Source organism: Orcinus orca, chromosome 12, assembly GCF_937001465.1.
Source record: "Orcinus orca chromosome 12, mOrcOrc1.1, whole genome shotgun sequence".
Taxonomy (NCBI): domain Eukaryota; kingdom Metazoa; phylum Chordata; class Mammalia; order Artiodactyla; family Delphinidae; genus Orcinus; species Orcinus orca.
The window spans coordinates 41528071-41550371 of NC_064570.1; the positions used below are offsets into that span (position 1 = coordinate 41528071).

Genomic DNA, 22301 nt, shown 5'->3' on the forward strand with positions numbered 1-22301 from the left:
AGCTGCAATGAACATTTTGGTACATGACTCTTTGTGAATTATGGTTTTCTCAGGGTATATGCCCAGTAGTGGGATTGCTGGGTCATATGGTAGTTCTATTTGTAGTTTTTTAAGGAACCTCCATACTGTTCTCCATAGTGGCTGTACCAATTCACATTCCCACCAGCAGTGCAAGAGTGTTCCCTTTTCTCCACACCCTCTCCAGCATTTATTGTTTCTAGATTTTTTGATGATGGCCATTCTGACTGGTGTGAGATGATATCTCATTATAGTTTTGATTTGCATTTCTCTAAAACTACAATGAGATATCATCTCACACCAGTCAGAATGGCCATCATCAAAAAGTTTTTTTTTTTTTTTTTTGCAGTATGCAGGCCTCTCACTGTTGTGGCCCCTCCCATTGCGGAGCACAGGCTCCGGACGCGCAGGCTCAGCAGCCATGGCTCACGGGCCTAGCCGCTCCGCGGCATGTGGGATCTTCCCGGACTGGGGCACGAATCCATGTCCCCTGCATTGGCAGGCGGACTCTGAACCACTGCGCCACCAGGGAAGCCCCCTTCATTCATTTTTTAACTAAACTTTTTATTTTGAAATAATTGTAGATTCACATATGATTTAAAGAAATAGCACAGAGATTCTATATACCCTTTATTTCACCCCCCATTTAGTATCTTGCAAAACTACACTTCAGTATCACAACCAGGATATTGACATTGATATCGTCAAAATACAGAACATTCCTATCACCACAGTATACCTTATTCTGCTCACACCCACTTCCCCTCCCCTCTCTTCTTTTTTTTAATTAATTTATTTATTTTTAGTTAATTAATTTTTTTGGCTGCGTTGGGTCTTCATTTCTGTGTGAGGGCTTTCTCCAGTTGCGGTGAGCGGGTGCCACTCCTCATCGCAGGGCGTGGGCCTCTCACTGTTGCGGCCTCTCCCATTGCGGAGCACAGGCCCCAGATGGGCAGGCTCAGTAGTTGTGGCTCGTGGGGTTAGTTGCTCCACGGCATGTGGGATCTTCCCAGACCAGGGCTCGAATCCATGTCCCCTGCATTGGCAGGCAGATTCTTAACCACTGAGCCACCAGGGAAGCCCCCCCACCCCTTCTTAACTCTTGGAAACCACTAATCTATTCTCCATTTCTGTAATTTTGTCATTTCAGGCGTGCCCTATAAATGGAATCATACAGTATGTAACCCTTTGGAATTGACCTTTTTCTCTGGAGACTGATCCAGGTTGTTGTGTGTATCAATAGTTCATTTCTTTTTGTTGCTGAGTAGTAGTTAGCAATGGTGGTATTGGATAGACCACATTTTGCGTAACCATTAACCCACTGAAAGACATCTGGGTTGTTTCCAGTTTTTGGCTATTAGAAATAAAGCTGCTCTAAATATAAACATTCATGTACAGGTTTTGGTGTGAACACATGTCTTCATTTCTCTATGGTAAATGTCCAGGAGCACAGTAGCTGGTTGTATGGCAGTTGCATCTTTAGTTTTTAAAGAAACTGTCACACTGTTTTCCAAAGTGACTATTCCATTTCCATCAGTGGTGGAAGTGGATCTGTATGGGTGATCTAACTTTCTCTTCATCCTTGCTAGCCCTTGGTGGTTTTTATTTTAATTAATTAATTTTTTTCTTTGGTGGTTTTTAAATTTTAGCCTTTCTGATAGGAATGTAGTGATATCTCATTGTGGTTTTAATTCTCATTTTCTTAAAGATTAATAATGTTGAACATTTTTTCACATGCTTATTTGCCATCTGTATGTTCTCTTTGTTGAAATGTTCTTCATGTCTTTTGCCCATGTTCTAGTTGGATTTTTTTCTGTTGAGTTTTAAGAGTTCTTTATATATTTCAGATACTAATCCTTTGTTGGCTCTTCTGTTTGCAAACATTTTCTTCCAGTCTGGCTTATCTTTTCATCCTCTAACAGTGTCTTTTGCAGAGCAAAAGTTTTTAAGCTTGTAAGTCCAGTGTATCAGTTTTTGCCTATATGGATTGTGCTTTTGGGGTCAAGGCTAAGTAAGAACTCTTTGCCTAGTCCCAGATCTTGAATATTGTTCTTTTTTCTTTTTTCTAAAATTTTAATCATTTTATGTTTTCCATTTAAGTCTGTGATCCATTTTGAGTTAATTTTGTATAATGTGTGTATGTTTGGGTGTCCCTGAGGCCACTCTTAGGCTCAATTATTTGCTAGAACTCAGAAAAGCTGTTATACTAGTGGTTACGGTTTTTTTTTTTTACAGTGAAAGGATACAGATTTAAATTAGTAGTAGAAAAAGAAGCAAAGGACAAGGTCCAGGAGACAGCAGGTCCAAACTTCCAGTTGTCCTCTCCCAGTGGAGTTGTGTGGACAGTGATTAATTCTCTCAGAAGTGGTGTGTGATACCACATACAGAGTGTTGCTCACCAGGCGAGGTCATCCAAGCCTTGGTGTCCAGGATTTTTACTGTGGGTAGGTTATGTTGGTATGGTTGACTGCCTTTGTGGCTGACCTTAGGCTCCAGCCCTTGAGAAGTCAAGCTGATATTACATGGTTCAAGGCTCCAAACATATATCACATTATTAGCATGGACTATATGGAGTCACTCAAGGTCCCCAGGTAAACAAAGACATTCTCATTAGGCAGGATATTTCAAGGGTTTAGTGGTTGCATCTTAGGAGCCAGACAAGGGCCAAACCTTTCTTGGAATGCGCAGAGTGTGGAAAACTAAGACATGCTGATCCTTTCTGCACAGTGTGAGATTTTTAGATTAAGGTTCGTTTTCTTTGCCTAATAAATCTTGAAACCAGAATAATTCCCACTTTATTCTTTTTTTTCCCACTTTATTCTTTTTTCAAACTTGTTTTAGCTATTCTGGTTGCTTTGCTTTTCTATATAAGTTTTAGAATAATTCTGTCTATATCTACAAAAAATCTTTCTGGGAATTTAATAGGAATTGTGTTGTCCATATATCAGTTTGGAGAGAATTGCCATCTTTACTCTGTTGAGTCTTCTAATCCGTTAACATGGTATGTTTCTCCATTTTTTTAGGTCTTAATTTCATTCACCAGTGTTGTATACTTTTCAAAATACATGTCCAGTACATGTTTTGTTAGATTTATAGCTAAGTATTTCATTTTTGGAGGAGTGATTCTAAATGGCATTTAATTTTCCAATTTTGGTATCAATATGTTAATTGTATCTTGTGACACTGCTGAACTCTTTGGTTCTAGGAGGGGTTTTTGGGTATATTTCTTGGAGTTTTCTCTGTAGACAGTTATGTCATCTATAAGTAAGAATGTTTTTCCTTTTGATATCAGGGTAATACTAGCTTTATAAAATGAAATGGGAAGTGTTCCCTCCTATTTTCTGGAAGAGATTGTGTAGAATGGTGTTAATTCTTCTTTAAATGTTTATTAGAGTTCTTCATCTGGGCCTAGAAATTTATTTTTTTATAGTTTAACATCATGAATTAAATTTCCTTAATAGTCATAGAACTATTCAAATTATTTTTCATGTTGGATGAGTTGTGGTCGTTTTTTTTTTTTTTTTGAGGAAGTAGTCCATTTTGTCTGTTGTCAAATTTGTGAATGTAGAGTTGTTCATAGCATTCTCTTACCTCTGATTTCTGCAGCCTCTGTAGTGGTATTTCCTCTTCCATTTCTGGTATTGGTTATTTGTGTCATCTTTCCTTTTTTATTTTTCAGTCTTGGTAGCAATTTGTCAATTTTATTGATCTTTTCAAAGAATCAGCTCTTTGTTTCATTAATTTTCTCTTGTTTTCTATGTTCAATTTCAGTGGTTTTTGCTCTTCATTATTTCTTTATTACTGCTTTGGGTTTATTTTGCTCCTTTTCTAAATTCTTAAGGTGGGAGCTTAGATATTGATTTGAAACTTTCCTCTTAAGATGTATGCACTTAGTGCTATAAATTTGTCTCTCAGACAAGGTTTAGCTGTGATTCTCAAATTTTGATATTTTCTGTTTTCATTCAGTTCATTATATTTTCTTAATTTACCTTGAGACTTCCTCTTGACCCCAGGGTTATTTAGTAGCATGTTGTTTAGTTTTGAAGTGTTTAGAGATTTTTCTGGTAACTTTCTGTTATTAATTTCTAGTTTAACTCCATTGTGGTCAAAAACATACTTTATGATTTTGTTTCTTTTAAATTTGTCAAGATTTCTTTTAGGTCTCAGCATATGGTCTATTTGGTATATGTTCTGTAAATGTCAATTAGATCCTGTTGGTTGATGGTGTTGTTGATTTTTTTCTATATCCTTGATGATTTTCTGTTTAGTTGTTCAACTGTTGAGAAAGGAAGTATTAAAAGTCTTAACTATGATTGTGGATCTGTGCATTTCTTTTTTTAGTTTTATAAATTTTTGCTGCACATATTGCAGCTCTGTAGTTTGATGCATATGCAATTAGGATTGCTATGTATTCTTGGTGGATTGGCCCTTTTATTATTATATGATGTCCTTCTATCTCTGGTAATTTTTTTTTGTGCTGAAATCTACTTTATCTGATTTAATATAGCCTCTCCAGCTTTCTTTTGATTAATGTTTAAATGGTATGTTTTCTGTTCTTTTACTTTTAACTTGTCTGTAACATTATATTCAAAGTTAAATTGCTTGTAACAGCATACAGTTGGATTTGCTAGTCTCTGTCTTTTAATTGATATATTTAGACCATTTACATGTAATGTAATTATTGATGTATTAATATTCAGGTGTTCTGTTTGTTCTCTTTGTTTCTATTTTCATTTTCCTGCCTTCCTGTGGGTTACTTGAACAATTTTAGAATTCTACTTGGATTTAACCATAGTATTTTTAAGTGTATCTCTTCTAGTGGTTGGTTTAGGTATTACATTATGTGTTTTGTCATATATAATGTGGATATGTAAAACAGATAACTTATATATACATAGCTTACCATTTTAACAGTTTGAGTGGAGTGTAGAAACATTATCTCCCTTTATATCCTTTTACCTACCCCATTTATAATAAAATTGTTTTAGCTCTTTCCTTTGCATATATTTATAACCATATCAGACAGTGTTATAATTTTTACTTCAACTATCAAACATAATTTGGGAAACTCAAGAGGAGACAGACAGCCTGTTGTATTTACTCACATTTTTGCTTCCTGTGCTCTTCCTTTGTGTTGCTCCACGGTTCCTTTTTATTGTTTCCATTTCGTTCAGAGAATTTCCTTTAGTCCTTCTTTTAAGATACATGTGCTGGTGACAGATTATCTTAATTTTTCCCCAACTGAGAATGTCTTGATTTCCCCTAGATTTCTGAAGGATAATTTCAGTAGGTATATAATTCTAGTTTGACAGTTCTTTTCTTTCAGTACTTGAAAAGTATCGTCACTTCTTTCTGGCCTCCATGGTTTCTAATGACAAATCTGCTCTCATTTTTCCCTGGCTACTTTCAAGATTTTTTTGTCTTCAGTTTTCAGAAATTTAATATCACATGTCTTTAGGTGGATTTCTTTTGGTTTTTCCTTTTTGGGATTTGTACATGTTTTTGGGATTCAGCATCTTGAATCTCCAAGTTTATGTCTCTTGCCAAATATTGGAAGTTTTCAGCCATTATTGTCTTTGAGTACTTTTTTAGCCTCTTCCTCTTTTATTCTAGGACTCTGATGGCACAGATTGTAAATCTTTTGTTATTGTCCTGACGCTGTGTCCTTTTTTGTTTGATTGTTTTTCCTTCTGTTTTTCATTTGTTGTTCATGTTAGGTAATTTTTATTGTTCTGTTTTCCACTTCACTAATATTTTTCTTTTGTCCACTCCATTCTGCTGTTGAGCCTATCTGCTGAGATTTTTATTTCTATTGCATTTTTCAGTTATAAATGTTTAATTTTGGTCCTCATTTATATCTTCTGTTTCTTTGCTGAGACCTTTTGTGTGTGTCTAGATGCTTTCTGTTTTGTCATTTGTTTTAGGCATTGTTTAGGCATGTTCAGTTGTTCATTGAAGCGATTTTATGATGATTCCTTTAAAATGTTTGTCGGAGAATTCTAACAATTCTGTTACCATGGTGTTGGCATCTATTGATTTTCTTTTTTTCATTCAGTTTGGGAACTTACTGTTTCTTGTGTATGATAAATGATTTTCATTTGAACCTTGGAGAATTTTGTTTGTTATGACGTTCTGGATTTAAATTATTTACTACATAATAAATATTGTTTTTATTTATACATTTATTACATGTTTTATAAATGTAAACTATATTTACATCTAAGTAAACATAATAAAAATTTTACAAATATTAATTACTTTATATATTTAAATTTTTCCGTTAGACAGTGTTGTTAGATACTGCTTGAGCATGTGAAGCGGGGAAAGGCACTGTATCCTTACTGCCAGGTGGAGTTAGAAGTCCAGGTTCTCCCCTTGGCTTCTGTTGACATCTGAGAAGTTTGGAGGGGGTGCGTTACTGCTGGGTGGAGGTGGTGAGTCTGGTTTTCCATATCATCATCACTGACACCACCGTGTGAGTGGCCTCACTACTGCTGGGTGATGGTGAATGTCTAGACTTTCTATTAGTCCTCCTCTAACATAACGTGTGGGGGGGGGTGGAGGGGAGGGGGCTTCAGACTGCCAGACGGGGATGAAAGTTCTGTCTCTTTACCTGGACTTCTTTGATACTACCCTGGTGGGGTTATTGGAATATATTGTTACAACTTGGCAAGGTTGGAAGTCTAGGCTCCCCACTTGATTTTCGTTGGTGTGGGTGCAGGTAGGGCTGCAGTTTTTTCTGTGATATTTGCCTCGAGAAGAGTGGTTACTGTCTAAAAATCATCTGTCTTGTTAGGCTTCCTCTTTCTTGGTCTGTTGACTAGGGAGAACACGCTTTTGTTGGGACTTTCTTGGCTGTGCCCTTTGGTTCTTCTGGTTGCTGGCTTTTACAGCTCCAAGTCTGGAAGGTACGAGACAAAAAGAAAACACAAGGAGTTCACCACCATCTTGTTGCTTGGGTCCTGAGACCACTAGTTGGTCTGCCTTCTTCTCTCCAACTTTGAATTATATCTCGTTTTATATATAACGTCCAGAGCTTTTAGTTACACTTAGTGGTAAGTATAGAGAAGAGTATCTTTTTTCCATCTTCTTACTGTCGTTTTAATGACAGTAAGTTAGTAAGTAATGTTAAAAAAATCTTATTTAACTATTACTATCTGTCATAACTTTGCTAGCAATTGCATAGAATATTGATTTCATTATGGTCTTGCAAATAGTATCAGTTGACTAAAGCATACAACTCAAGGAAAGTAAGGAAATATATGCAAGGTAGTGCAGGGATAGGTAAATAGGAAGGTGAATTACAAAAAAAACCCCATATTATGTGACAAATACTCTTCTTTTATTAAATTGAAAGGTGAAAATAATTTAAATATATAGTGCTTCTGTTTCTTTAACTTTCTTTTTACCTTCCCTAAATTTAAGATTTTATATCCTTTTTCCACAGCCTTATTTAGTTTGTGAATGAATACTCTTAAAACTATTGATTTTATTGTAAATTTGTTCAAGTATTATTCATATTTGGACCGTTGGGATAAAGTTGACAGGCTAATTGACAGTTGTATAGTGGAGTTTTCTACTTAACTGATCTGAAATAGCATTTTAGTATAGTATTTTATGTGCATTACTTTTGAAGTTGATGTCAGAGTTTTGAGAAAAAGTTGATACACTAAAGAAAGAATTAGATTTCAGTAAGGAAGTAGAAACTAAACCAAACATTTAGTTTTCTCTAAATGCAAAAATTTATTATCTTAAAAAAAATTGCTTTTAAGGGCATTACTTTCAGTGAGAGACTGATGATAATCCTTAAGTATTTAAGAAAATGCCTCTTTATATAGATATATTTTTTTCAAGCTTTTGATTATACTAATGGAATATTTTCTTAAGCTATAAGTGGTAGTAGAATTATTTTCTTTTGGTGTTAGTCATAGTGTTAGAATTGGATGGGTCTTTAGAGATAATATAATTAATTAGACCGTTATATAAATGAGTAAACTAGTTCTCAAAAAATGAAATGACTACTCTTACCAATATGGTGATTTGGAGCTTAAGCTTTGGTTAAACCTGTTATCGGTTAATTATCTGTGCAACCTTGAATAATTTCTCATTTCTTTGAGCCTCAGATTTTTCATCTCCAAATTGGAGATAATGACTTTTCAAAATGTCTTATGAAGATTTAATAATATGACTTTTAAATTGCTTAGTGCAGTTTCTTTGTATTACCATCATTACTTTAAAAGTGATTCTTGTTCTCCTTCCCTGCTCCCTAAAACAGTGATACTTCTGTTGCCACCCTCACAGCTTTGTACCTACAACCCTGCTTTACTTTGGGTTAATTATTTGTATCATAGAATAGGGACTGGTATGTACTGGGTGCTCAATAGTGTTCAATGAAACAATGCATAAATACACACACACACACACTTGCAGTTAAGGTTCTTGTTTTAACCTACTTTCGTACTTGATATTTACGAGCTTAGAGCCTCTTTGATGTTTCCCCAGAGAGATGAACGCCCTGTGTTGCGTTACCAAAAATTGTATATTTTCAAAAGTTAACACTCTTCATTTTCTAGCTTCTGGAATTCTGTTGTAATCTTTTGTTGTTGACAGTCCTATATTGTTCATTGTCATGAGCTTCCACTTTATGACTTTTCTGTTATTTCAGTGGGTCTTGTGAGGGAGAGAATATAACTTTCTGAACTCAGGCAATGATCTTAAACAAGAAATTTTGTCATATAAATATAAATGAAAAAAATGAAGAGAAAAAGAACTATAAAATGATTGTAAAACTTTTCCTTAATGTCAACTACTGTGTGTATTTCTTCTACTCCCCCACCCTGATTTTAAAAAGGTGAAAAATGCACATTTAAAAAAGCATAAAGATTAATATAATTTTAAAAACAAATTTGTATTTCAAGTATTAAATTTATGGTCTTTGAAAATTTGAACTCATAGAATTAAATAGAGAAAAAGTTAAATCTCCCTTTATTTTCTCTCTTCCAGTCCTTGCTTTGTTTTCAGAGGTCATAAGTGTTATTAGTGTGTTGCATGTTCTTCCACATCTTTTGCTCTGCATTTATTTACATACATAGAGGTTTTAAAATAAAACTGGATCATCCCATATATGCTTTGTGATAGGCTTTCTTTTTTTTTTTTTTAACTTCTCTGAATTGGAGTTCTTAAAAAAAATTTTTATCACTGAGATATGAGTCACATGACCTAATCTACGTCACTTGAGGCTCCTAGAATTGCTTTCTTCTCCAAGGAGATCCACCACTGAGATAAGCCAAGGACTAGGTTTGACCCAGGAGTTTGAGAGTAAGGCAGGATTTCATGGGGGCCTACTTTTTGATGTTTTGGAAGTAACTCATAGAATGAATGAAAGTCCTCCTGGCAGCTTACAACAGATGACCCAAACAACAGATCACAGAATACAACAAGCCTACTCTTTCTATTAGATATGTAGATTTCTGTAGCACACATACCAACCTAAGTACTTTTTAAAAACACATGTTTATTTTGAAATTTAATACATGATATAAAGACAGCATTTCAAAATAATAAGGAAGGATTAAGCCTGAAAAAAATGTTAATAGATACTGACCTCAAACTGTAAGAAAATTAAATTTGAAATGGAGCAAAGAACTAATGATTTCTTTTAAAAATCATCAAAGTACTAGGAAATAGGAAATTTATTTTATATTTTTACATTAAATATATTCTTAAGCCACACAACACAGACTTTAATAGAAATTCAAAAATTTTGAACGCTGATAAAAGGTATTAAATAAAAAAGGGGACATAACTAGGAATAAATGTTTGTAATCAAATTAACAAGAAACTAATATCTATATTATTTAAAGAGTTCCTACAAATAAGGATAATGCCCCCAAATAGGTGTTTATCTATAAAATTTTAAATATTTCATAATTTAAAAATTTCATAGATAAAAGAAATAAACAATTCATGTAAAAAGTACAAATGGCCAATAAACATCAAAAAGATGATCAAACTCAGTCATAGTGAAGTGAAAGTCTAGACAGTGAGATACTGCTTTTCACTAGCAAAATTGCCCCCTTTTCCATAAAAATAGACTGTAATATCCAGGATCTGAGCAAAGATGGGAAAAATAGTACTCTAATAACTAGGATATGTAGTCAGCCTTTATAGGGGGCAATTTGGCAATGCTAACTAACAGCTATATAACTGTTAACCATGTTCTAGGCACTTATACATGTTAACTCTTTTAACCCTCACAACAGCCCTCTGATAGGGAAAGTGAGGTCAACCTTTAAGTAACACTTAGAGGTTAAATTACTTACCTATAAATAATGTATGTAAAGTGTATGTATCCTTGATTCAGCACACACACAGCTGAACAAAGATAATATGTACAAGAATATCCACTGTAACACTGTTTAGTGAAAAATTAGAACTCCAGGTGTCAGTAGGGAAATGGTTAAATATATCACGGTGTATTCAGTTAATTAGGTAGCTACATATGTACTAACCTAGAAATATATTCAAGCGAATTTCCAACTTAAGATAGCAAACTAAACACAGTTCTCTAATTCTGTGCCTTTCTGAAATCCCACTAAAAGTCAGGAAAAAAATTAAAAAACAAAACAAAACCAAAAACAACCATATGATGACAGGGGGAAAAAGAGAAAACAACAGTAAAATTCTGGGAGCTATAAGAACAGTACAAATTTTCTTAGCAGATCCCAAGAGCTAAATCTGAAACCAGCAGCAGAGAAATTCAGGAACAAACTGTCAATATATATTATTAAAAATCCTCAAAAATGCTCAGGAACTAGTAGTATCAGACTTGCTACATTTCTCCACCGTATAGTAACAGTTTTTCCCCTTTCTATATTCTGTTCTTTGGATGCAAGTCAGAGGGGAAGGATTAAACTCCACCTCCTGGAAGAGGAAGTATCTGAATTTAATACTTTGAATTATTCTTTAAGGCATACTTGTCCCTTCTCTCCTACTTATTTATCTATTCAATAATTTATATATGTCAATATGGGCCCATATATATACATACTTATTTTTTAATTAAATTTCAGAATTTATTAGAATTTTACCAATTTTTCCATCAGTTGACCATCTGTTCCTAATTTCTATTCAGGATACCACACTAATGTTTCCTTAATTTCCTCTGGTCTGTCACAGGTTCTTACTTTTTCCTTGTTTCTCATAACCTTAACAGTTTTGAGGAGGACTGGTTAGGCATTTTATAGAATGTCCCTCAAACTGGATTTGTCTGCTGTTTTCTCCTGATTAGACTGAGACTGTACTTCTGGGGAATAATATACTACAGGTGCTCGTAGCATATCAAGGGGTACATGATATTCACATGACATCACTGGTGATGTTTACTTTGATTACTTAGTTAAGATGTGTTTGCAAGATTTCTCTGCTATAGGACTATTATTTTACCCTCTTCATATTCTACTGTTTGGAAGCAAGTCACTAAGTCCAGCCCAAACTCAAAATGGGGGTGGGGGTACAGAGTTTTACATCCTGGAGGGAAAAATATCTACGTACGTTGTTTGGAATTCTGTCATAAGAAAGACTCAACTGTTTTCCCTCATTTATTTATTTATCCAATCACTTATTTATGTTAGTATGGACTGTGTATATTTATCTTTTGGGTTATTATCCAATAATATTTATTTTCTTGCTCAAATTATTCCACCTTTTGCCATTGGGAACTCTTTCAGGTTGACTCCTGTGACACTCCGTGCTCCATCCCCATCCTTTTGTTTTTTGAGCACTTCCTTTTGGGTAGTGTAAGGTGTTCCATGGTCATCTTATATCTTCCCTACTGTAGCCCTAGGATCAGCCATTTCTCCAAAGATCCCTGGTTCTTTTTACTGGAGAATAGTATTTAGAAACCGAGATCTGGGTGCCGGGAGTGCTTGTTACCGCTGGGGTGTTATTGCTTCTACACCGTCACGGAGGCAGAACTAGGTTATATGGTATGTATACTCGCCTGTGTATACATGCATATCTATAATTATTTCTGTGTCTATTCATAAGTATCCATATTAAGCTAAATGAGTTCATACTGATGACTCTGACTCTAATCCAGTATAGCAGAGCTCATTTTAGCTTTTTCCCCTTGTCTATAATTTCCCTTTCCAATAGTGAGATACCTCCACCATCTACCATCTATTTACATAGTTATTCAGCCCTCAGTATACAAGTAAAGCAGGTTCGGAACTATTAACCCATATTCCCCTCTGTTAGTTTCCTAGGGCTGCCATAACAAATTACCACAAACTGGGTAGCTTAAAACAGCAGAAGTATATTTTCTCACAGTTTTGGAGACTGCAGGTTCAAAATCAAGGTACCGACAAGGATATGTTTCCTTCAAAGGCTCTAGGGACAAGTCTTCCTTAATTGCCGCTTCTAGCTTCTGGTGGTTACTGGCAATCCTTGGCATTCTTTGGTTTGTGGCATGATAGTTTTCATGTCTGCCTCCTTTACATGGCCGCCTTCTCTAGGTCTCCTCTGTGTCTTCAGATATCTCTTTCTGTCTTTCCTTATAAGGACACTGGTCATTGGATTTAGGGCCCGCCCATATCCAGTATGACCTCATCTTAACTTGATTACATATGCAAAGACCCTACTTCAAAATAAGATCACCTTCACAGGTATTGGGGGGTTAAGATTTCAGTGTATCTGTGTGGGGCACACAGTTCAATCCACAGTACTCTGTTACATCTATGTGGTTAAATAGAGAGCCATAAAATTTTTGGAGAGTAATTTGATCTAAGTAGAATTGAAAATAAAGCAGGAAACTACTTTGAAGGCTTAAAAAAATGTATTATTAGCTATTTGGTCTCGTAACTGAACTATAAAAATTAACTTTTTTTGAGGATAGAATGATGTGGGAAGGATACAGATCTGGAGATTTAAAAATTGTAGAATGTATGCTCTGGGTTTTTTTTTTAGTGCTATTACAAAGCTGTTTGCTTTAAGCAAATCATACTCTCTGCTAACTTTGTTCCTGTGTTATGACTTCTCAAAAATTTACTTGAGGTTCAGAGATAAATTCTTTGGCTTTTTGAAGCTTTGTCTTAGAAACTCAGTACTAATAATCTTTTTATAGTCAGTTACTTCAACCTCCATAGAATATTATGGTATTAATCTGGGTCCAGCTGGGAATTTTCTTTCCTCAGTTCAGCCAGGGAGAGCTTAAAAAAAAATTCCCCTCTCTCCCCCCAGACTAGGCCACACAGTGTCAGGGCTGGGATGCTGCATTTTCATAATGACTGGCTGAAGAACTGAGAATACCTCATTGAGAATATGACTATAATGGTGTCTTTTTTATAATCTCCAGAAACTCTTTGATTCTGCTGTGTATTATTATATATAATTACTCACCTTTTCTATTGCTGTTTAGAAAACTGCTTCTTATTCTTTGAATTAATTTAAAACTATTTGTGTTAACAGCAAATATCACTGTTTTTCTCACTGGGTAATTCATCAGGTGTTAAATGCAAGTCCCTATAATTTTTTAGGGATGAGGAGTATGATTCTCACTTTCTTCTTGAATTGGGCTGATGTGAAGATATTATTTTTATTTATTTATTTATTTTTGGCCTTCCATTAGATCTTGCCATTACCTCCAAGTTGAACTCCCAACTCCTTTCCCTGCTAGTTTTTTAATTAATACATAAAACAATGAGTGATTTTACTGGTATGTTACAGAGCACTATACAAAATATTCTAATGGACAAAGAATCCATTGAGTTCAAGGCGTGATCATAGTAGGTAATGTTATTTAGAGGCTATTCTATGTGGATAAAGCAGTGTCAGAATTTGAAGACAAAGGGCAAGTAGGGAAAGAGTTCTAGGAAAGGATGATGAGTATAACAATGGTGCATGAAAATAAGATGGAGTAGTAGGACTCTGGGAGACTGACAATAAATAACAGAAACTTGAGGCTCCTGTGGAAAATGAATCAGAATTATGGTTTGAATGACAGTGCCGGTAATGAATGACTTTGATTACATTTATTTATTGACTGTCAGGAGAGGTGAAGGGTACTCCTGTTTAAAAAAAAAAAATCAATTATTTAAGAGTGTTATCTAAAAATAGGGAATAATTTTAGCAGGCATATTAAAGATTATTTATTTAGAACAAAAGCTTAGGGTGTTTGCTGATACAACACTTGATTCCAATTAGTGTAGTTTTCTTTCCTGAATATATGTCTTTCTGAAGTTCTCATGATTTCTGCTTCATGGGAGCTATTTACCATCTCTGTTCTTTGGTAAGTTTCCTGAGTCATCTAATTTGTAATCTTTGCTTTTCCTTGTTGGATTTGCTACATGCCATATCTGTTTAATGTAAAGATCTCAGGGAAATAACCATTGTAGAGGATTATTGAATATTGAAAATAGCCTTACATTAGAATATAACTAATAGGTTGTATTTATAACATAATGTCAGCATTAAAACATGCTATGTATTAGATTATTTCATATCAGTGTCGTGTATACTTTATACATATATCTATATACACACTTATATATGCTTTACATACTTTGGTCTTTGATTACATAAATCTTTTTGTCATCCACTTATCATAGGTCTATAAAGTATTTATTTTTCTCATTTATAAAATTAAACAAATCTATCCTTATTAAATTCTAAACATAATAGAATAACCTAAAAAGTGTTCATCTCCTTTGTACTAAACCCCCAGTTGAGAATTACGGTGGTGTAAAATTATATTAATTTTAAATAATATACATGAAATTTGGACCTGTTGCCAAATATAATTTGAGTTTGTTTTAGAATGTATCTGCAGAATAGTTTAGTTAACTGCCTTTAACTCTGTTACTGTTAATATTTGTCTTGGAGGAGGGTATATATTCCTACTTGATTTCTGAGGCTGTGGCATGAAGTGCTATATTATTTTGGTTTGCTGTGACAATTTTTAGCTGAAATGTGTGAATTCATTTGAATTCTTAAAAGACTGATTATTGTAAAAATCTCAATACATGTAGCAAATAACTGCATGATTTACATACTACATGGGTTTATTAACAAAAACATTTAATGTAACTTATCACAATTTACGTAATATACTTGATACAATATATGCACTTACAGCTATTGTAAATTACTGTCATTTCCTTTCTGAAGATATTCAGGGTAGTTTATGGAAAACAATAGTATAGAGCTGTGTGATTCAATATGGTAGCCACTAGTAACATGGGGGTATTGAGTGCTTGAACTATGCCTGGTCCAAATTGAGATGTAAGCTGCACACTGGACTTGAATATTTTGTATTAAGAAAAGAATATAAAATATCTCATTAATACTTTTTAATGTTGATTACATAATGATATACTATTTTAGATATAGTGGGTTAAATAAAAGGTATTATTTTAAAAATAAATTTATTTATTTATTTATTTATGGCTGCGTTGGGTCTTCGTTGCTGTACGTGGGCTTTCTCTAGTTGCGGAAAGCGGGGGCTACTCTTCGTTGTGGTGCGCGGCCTTCTCATTGCGGTGGCTTCTCTTGTCGTGGAGCATAGGCTTTAGGTGCGCGGGCTTCAGTAGTGTGGCACATGGTCTCAGTAGTTGTGGCTCGCGGGCTCTAGTGCGCAGGCTCAGTAGTTGTGGTGCACGGGCTTAGTTGCTCTGCGGCATTTGGGATCTTCCCGGACCAGGGCTCGAACCCGTGTCCCCTGTGTTGGCAGGCATATTCTTAACCACTGCGCCACCAGGGAAGTCCCAATAAAAGATATTATTGAAGTTAGTTTTACCTTTTTTTTTAATGTAGTTACTATAAAACTTAAAATTCCAAATGTAGCTTGCATTATTATTTTTTAAAATAAATTTATTTATTTATTTTTGGCTCTGTTGGATCTTCATTGCTGCACACAGGCTTTCTCTGGTTGCGGCACGCGTGCTTCTTATTGCAGTGGCTTCTCTTGTCGCGGAGCACAGGTTCTAGGTGCGTGGGCTTCAGTAGTTGTGGCACGAGGGCTCAGTAGTTGTGGCTTGCAGACTCTAGAGCACAGGCTCAGTAGTTGTGGTGCACAGGCTTAGTTACTCCGTGTCATGTGGGATCTTCCCGGACCATGGACCAAACCTGTGTCCCCTGCGTTGGCAGGTGGATTCTTAACTACTGCGCCACCAGGGAAGTCCCGCTTGCATTATATTTTTATTGGACATATTGGTATTGACAGTATAATTTGTAAAGGGTTTACTTTCAAAGATTTTACGAGTGTGTATATATGTTTATATATTTCCCAGTAGAAACAATATTGGCTTCTCAAAATAGCTACTGTCACCCGCTTAATATTTAATATAATAGAAATTTATATCCATAGCATTATGTCTATGATAAATTATATTCTACTGTCAGTCTGGGGCTACTAGGAGCATACTCCTTGCATCATTTTGACAGTGGTAAAAGCTTCACTGCAGTGGGATTGCCCTGGTTCCTTTCGCAAAGAGAAAGTTAAGGTTTCTGTGGTGAGATATAAATGTTTGGGTTAGGAAAGATTTTAGATTGGAGAATCCCTGAAATTCTGAAGAGTTCTGTTGCTCAGTTAAGGAATGGGGAAAAGGAATAATGTCAGTAATCCCTGCTGGAATTCTCCCATCAGGTGTGAGGTATAGGTCCTCAGACTTAATTAGGAGGAAGACGGAACATTACCCTGGAGTCTCACATAGCTGACTGCTAGACCAGTGGGTACCCACATGAAAGTGAGCAGGTAAAGAGTGTGATTGCACCAGTTTTTCATATGTAAAGTTTGGATGCAATTTCAGTTTTAGGAGGAAAAAGCCTATCTTGCCACAAGCCTCTGAAAGTTTTTCTTTGCAAATAACGTTACGTTCATGTTATATAATTCAAATATTTAACCTGTAATAGTAAATTTTGAGTTCTTATTTATCTTAATGATTGTTTATCTTTGTTTAAAAGACAATTATGGTTAAATGGTATACCTCTTTATACTAAATGTAAATTTAATTTTGGGGGTATAGATAAAAGTACATGAATAAATTTTACTTAAATTCCATGATACATTAAGTAAACAGTACAGCTGTGAAGTAAGTCATCAAACCTTAAACAAACTAAAAGGTACTGTCTAGTTAGACCTTCACTTTCCCTCCCCCTTCTTTGCCCTATAGTACTGTATGCTTATAACTGATGTTCCAGTCGACGCTCTTTGGCCATTGCTAAATCCTCAAGGTATTCTGTGAATCATCTGGAAGAATAACATATTATTTTTAATTTTAATGTTGTGTTTTATTTTAATTATTTAAAAATTTTAAATTCACACATGAGTGTAGAATATATATTTATCACACAGACTCTAAATGCTCTAGGAATGATAAATATCCAGCTTTGTAAATGATATGACACAAATAAAGGTACCTTTCTATTCTTTGCTAACATACAGCTTTTAGAAGTTCATTTATTCACTTAATAAATATTTATTGAGTACTTTGTTTCAAAAACTGCAGAACTGCAGAGATCAACATGGAGAGGATTACATCAAAATCTCAGCAGGGAAGGAACTCTAGTACAGAAAAATATTCTAAAATTACCATTGAGTGATTTGCTTTTAGCCATGGTATTTTGAGATTTCAAATAATGCTAAATAAGAGTGTGAGATTTTTATATTTAATAAGTTGGAACACTAACATTAGCAGCACCACGTTTTAACTGTGGTAAATTGTTCATGGGGTGTCAGATTCCAGGGTGGGAGGAAGTAGATCTGTGACATAAGGATAGATGTGCCTGCAGAACTACCAAATTGTAACATAAGCCACATCAGCAGATCACCAATTTCTTTCTTGGTTTCCTTTGCTGAGACCTGGAGGCCACGTATAAATAGCTGCCGCTGGCACAGAAAGGAGAGCTGTTCTTGAAGTATACAGCATTTGTTGTGTAGGGCATAACCTAGATGTGGTCCCAGAGTTGAGTAATGAAGGAAGAAGCAAGAGGAGTATAGGACTGGGAGCAGAGGACCCTGAGGCTAGAAAAGAACTTAATTTTTGCTTAGACTTGGCTCTGTAACCTTCCACAGGACGGTCTTCCTCTCCCGAATCACATGGTGCCTGAGAGGCAGGCTCACATTGCAGTTCTTTTAGTTTTTTAAATCTGAGCTCTTAAGTGTAGCTTCTAATAGTCTATTTGGGGCTCATTTTCAAGCATATTTATATATTTTACTAAAAAAAGGTACAAATAGAGTTAAATATTTTTTCTTTGATAATTTCCAACTGCTAATTTGTATCAGAGATAATTTTCTTATCTAATTAACCTCATTTATTTCAAGTAGGAGGGACTGATAAAAATGGACTTCAATTTAATCATATCTTCATTAGTTAGTTGTTTTTACTAAGAAATAGTAGGACTGTTGAATAGTATAAATTTTGAGGTCATCCTGTGAGTATATGTCAGAAAGGAAGAAAAGTTAACATTTGGTGCATTGTCCTTATTTTATGAAGAAATGAAAGCCTTGTAACGTAAGGACTTGTTCAGTCATTTATTCAAGTAACCAATATTTATTATCTACTGTGTGTCAGGTCCTGTGCTAGTGGTTAGAATTAAACAGACATTTTCTCTGTTCATTGTATACATAAAGTCTAGTGGAGAAGACAAGACAGGAAATAATTATCATAAAATATGAGCAGTATGATAGGCAAAGTACACAGGGTAGGAGGACATTCCTAAATCCACTGGATTCAGGGAAGGACCCCTGGCAGAAGTGATGTTTAAGCTGAGGACCAAAAAGGTGAGTAAGAACTGACAGAACAAAACAAGGCAGGAGAGTAGTCTAGGCTGAGAGGACAGCATGGTCAAAACTGGTGAGAGAACATTCTGAGGATGAATCAAGAGGAGAGCAAAACGGGATGCCAGGAGACCACTGGCATTGCAGGTGGGAGCCAATGATGACTTGTTTATAAAAAGAGACAGTAGGAAAGGAGAAAATTAGATGATTCAGGAGATAATTAGGCAATGAAAATCATACATTCTTTCTTTCATACAGCTTTATTGAGATATAATTTATATACCATGTAATTCACCCATTTAAAATGTACAACTCAGTGGCTTTTAGTATTATATTCACAGAGTTGTATATATATCACCTGAATGAATTTTAGGACATTTTCATTACCCCAAAGAGAAACCCCACTCCCCTTAGCCATCACCCCCTCCTCCAACAACCCTATACCCCCTACCATAGGCAACCACTAATTTTGGAAGACATCATAAAAATTTCCCAAGGCTCTGTTTTCTTTGCTTGTGTATTTTATTACAGTGATTAGGTTTCATTAGTTTACTTTGCTAAATGGTTTCTTTAAAACACCTCATCTTGGGCTTCCCTGGTGGCGCAGTGGTTGGGAGTCCGCCTGCTGCTGCAGGGGACGAGGGTTCGTGCCCCGGTCTGGGAGGATCCCACGTGGCGTGGAGCAGCTGGGCCCATGAGCCATGGCCGCTGGGCCTGTGCGTCCGGAGGCTGCGCTCTGCAGCGGGAGAGGCCACAACGGTGAGAGGCCCGCGTACAGCAAGAAAAAAAAACCAAACACCTCATCTTAATGCAAAATATCCTCTTGTTCTTACTCTTGTTTTTTTTTCTTTTTTACAGAAAATATCAAATATATACTAAAGTAAAAAGAAGGCAAAATGGTAAAACCCACATGTACACAACACCAAATTTATACAATTGTAAATTTATAACATGTGGCAATCTTATTTCAGATATTCTGTGCTCACCCCCATACCTTAGGTGATATTTTCAAACAAATCAAGAGCTCCCCTTAACCTTTTAATTACAATAGTAATAATATTTATTGAGCATTTACTATGTATCTATCATGATAAGAGGTTTACATGATTGTTTCAGTTAATTCAAAAATAACATGTTGGGTACAATTCTATATCCATTTTATAGGCAAAGTAAATGATATTTTCTTAGACTGTTCTCTAACCTGTTTCCTTGCTTTATTAAGGTTCATTTCATTGGTGAATAATCTTATGTTGCTGCAACTTCATAGCTTTGGAACTTTCAGGACTCTGATGATGAGTACTTCCATAACATGACCTCCAGATATTACAGTGGATTAGTTGGTCTGTTGACCTTAACGTTAATAAGAGTATGTACCATAGATTTTTTTCAGTGTGAGGTTTTATACTTCTATACATGATTAAAAATTTTTTTCATTATAGAATCCTTCTGAGGTCAAATATAATTATTTTCTCTTTACTGATGAAAAATAAACTTAGAGGACATTAATAACATTTGGGTTTATACAGTGGTTCATGTGGTGGAGCTGAGATTCTTCAAGTCTAACTCTAAAGCCCTGCGCTTGACCGCACTGTTAGATATCTGTTCTTGAAGGGAGAAACTAGAGAGGAAGAACTGAGAGGTGTAGTGTAGGATAGTATAGCTAATACTAGGCTGAGAAACAGGAGACCAGGATTCTCTTTTGAGATCTGTACTTGGTCAAGTAATTTAACCTTTATGGACTTAGTTCTTCGTTTGCATATGGAAAGAGGTGAAGGGTTATACACAGAATACTTTTTTGCTTGTGAAATCAAATAATTTCAAGGCAGTATTCAAAACAATTATGATTTATATTCTTTTGCAAACCAAATAACCCTTTTCCTTTGCTCCCCATCTCTACTTAATTTTCTTGTTAATCTTACCTTACTGCTTAAAATATTTCAATTTAAACATGGCATATAAGAACATTACAGCTGTAGTAAATTTGCGGAAATTAAAATTGTTTGTTGGAGGTATATTTTGTATCTTTATGGCCCTCATTTTTACCTTCATTGTTGTTCATCCATCCATTTGTCTATTCATTCACTCATTTTTTCATATCATTTTGCTTCTTGGCCTGGTAGAATATGAACCTGATCAAGCTGAGCTGAATTTAGTCCATTTTCGAGAACTGTGATGAACCCATGTACTTCTGACCTGGAAAAGCCCTTCAGTCGCACAGCCATGGGTTTAGGGAAGAGGTTAATGACTTCACATTTCCCCAGACATGCAAGTGGTTAGAGGACCAAATGATAATTTCTTGTCAGTTCTGTCATAAATTACAGTTTTTCTTCCTGAGAAAATTTGAATTTTTGAAAATCACATCCCATAATTTGAGATCATTACAATTTGATTTATAACCATTTTTATAGGAGAGAAATAACACTTTTAGCTCTTTGCAAGTAAACTGCCTGATGAAACTTAATCTAAATTGAAACTAGTAGGAGATATCTAGAAAATGGTACAGTTGAATGAAATTTCAAAAGCCATTCAAGAAAAAAATAACTAAAATTTTTGTGTAAATACGAAAAGGAGCTTTTTTACTGACCAAATTTTAAAATTAGGGTTTTTTAAAAAAAAATAAATTTATTTATTTATATTTTTTGGCTGCGTTTGGTCTCTGTTGCTACTTGCAGGCTTTCTCTAGGTGTGGTGAGTGGGGGCCACTCTTCGTTGTGGTGCACAGGCTTCTCATTGAGATGGCTTCTCTTGTTGTGGAACACGGGCTCTAGGCGCGTGAGCTTCAGCAGCTGTGGCATGTGGGATCAGTAGTTGTGGCTCGTGGGCTCTAGAGCACAGGCTCAGTAGTTGTGGCGCACGGGCTTAGTTGCTCTGTGGCACGTGGGATAGTCCCAGACCAGGGATCAAACCCGTGTCCCCTGCATTGGCAGGCGGATTCTTAACCACTGCGCCACCAGGGAAGTCCCTAAAATTAGTTTTGCTTTGAATTGTTGACCTCTTTAAACTGTACTTCAGATTGTCCTTTAATTAAGTTGCCAGTAGTCTGGTTGGAGATCAGAAATGCCCCCCTTTTTTAAAAACCAGCTTTTCATCTTGTTTTATATAAACTTAGAGAATGAAGTTTCTTAGTTTGTTGTGAATGGTTGCTAAGAGACAGTGTACAAAAAGAGCTTGAGAACTAATTTGTGAACAGTGTAGACTTCTGTAATTATTTTAAACAAGTAATTTTAGAACTTCTCACTCGTTTTCTGCTTCAGTAGGATCTGAAGTGACTTCACAAAATACAATTGAGAAAAAAATAAAATATTCAAGAAAAAAAGGTGATCGGTAATAATGATTAGACAATAACAAAGTGAGAACCAAGATTTGCACAGAATTGTGTACTATTGCTATCAAGTACAGTTGCTAAAAGAATAGGTCATAGGTTTGGCAGTAGGGAAACAGAAGCTTCTCTCTATCCTTAAGATATAACGAATAAAAGCAAGCAGTTCATGGAACTATGCTTTTCATA

General features: G+C 35.3%; 1 protein-coding gene across 2 annotated transcripts in view; it reads left to right on the top strand.

Annotated features, from left to right (window-relative positions):
• The window catches only part of CEP85L (centrosomal protein 85 like), a 155859-nt gene that overhangs the window by 23415 nt on the left and 110143 nt on the right, over nucleotides 1-22301 (top strand). The window lies entirely within an intron of this gene.